The sequence below is a fragment of the Myotis davidii genome, unplaced genomic scaffold (genome assembly GCF_000327345.1).
Source record: "Myotis davidii unplaced genomic scaffold, ASM32734v1 scaffold355, whole genome shotgun sequence".
NCBI classification, from domain to species: domain Eukaryota; kingdom Metazoa; phylum Chordata; class Mammalia; order Chiroptera; family Vespertilionidae; genus Myotis; species Myotis davidii.
This window is the reverse complement of record NW_006286818.1, coordinates 964,559-965,808: the sequence shown is the minus strand read 5'-3', so window position 1 is coordinate 965,808 and position 1,250 is coordinate 964,559.

The following is a 1,250-nucleotide window of genomic DNA, read 5'->3' as shown; positions in this document are numbered from 1 at the left end:
CCCGAGAGCAGTGAGAGGCAGGGCGCTACGCTCAGTCGAGTGGAAGACTTGGGGCTTTCCTGGGTTAAGACTGTGGTTGTGTACGTCTGTCTGTCTGTGGCGTGTGTCTGTGATTGTAAGACGAACCTGCTGTCTCTGTTAATCCCAGGCAGGGGAAATCAGCACAAAGGGTTTCGGAAGGAACCGTGTTAACACTTCCCTACGCTGTGGTATCCCCAGCCCCAGCGTGTGCCCAGCCGCAGCACTCCCTGGCGGGCCGCACGCACGGCTTACGTGTGTTTTAGAGCCCCCCCCCCAGCCCCCCGCCTCCCCATCTCTTCTCCCTCCGCTTGCTCACAGGAGGCTTCTTAGTGCGTGTGGTGCCGGTTGGTGTGGAGACATGGGAAGGACGCTGTCCTTGCAGTCACTGGATCCGAGTAGTGGACATGTCGCTCCAAGCGTCGTTTCTATGGGAACATCCATCGACTCTGTCAATCAGGTGTCTCAGTGACCGTGACTGCGGAATGCTGCCTTGTGGGCGAGGCCTCCCGGACATGAGTCGGGGCCACGGCCCTGTGCGGTGGGTGTGCATCTGCTGTGGGCAGGCGTGTTTCTACCCACGGCAGGACAAGCGTTGGTCCTCAGTGGGCTTCCGGCTGATGCCCTGAAGCTAAGCCTCCGCACGTGCTCTTGACCTTGTTGTCCATAAAATGCACAAAACAGACCATTGGGATCTATTTGTTCAGTTTTTCTTCCCAGTGAATTAATTCCAGCTCATGTGGGCGTCTCTCTTGCCCGCCAGCCTGGCTGTTTCCCAAAGTGATTGTTTTCTTTGCCCTTGGGTGTGGGTGCCAGCCAGGTGGTGGCACAGCCTTGCTGGTGTGAGCTCCTGTCCTGTGCCCGGCAGCTGGGTTTTCTCTGGTGCCTGTGGTTTGGGGAAGGCGGGCCGTGCGCTCTGGCACCTGTGCCTGCAGGGACTAGAGGCATCACTACTCAGGGCGTCACACCGTGGGCCGTCGGTGAACAGCGCCGCGGGACTGCGGGCTCTGGCGCAGATCCGGCCCAGGTGGAGCCCAAGCTGCTGGGTGCCATCCACGGCCCTCAGGTCCGGCCTCTGCCCAGCCCCTCCCCCTACCCCTCCCCGCCCCCGAAGTGCCCACCGCCTGGTGCCAGCCACCCTCTCGGAGGCTCAGCGAGCTCCTGGCAGAAACGACTCTCCCTAGAGCCCACCCATCTCGTCATCTCTGCAGCTGAACCCCTGACTCTCCCCT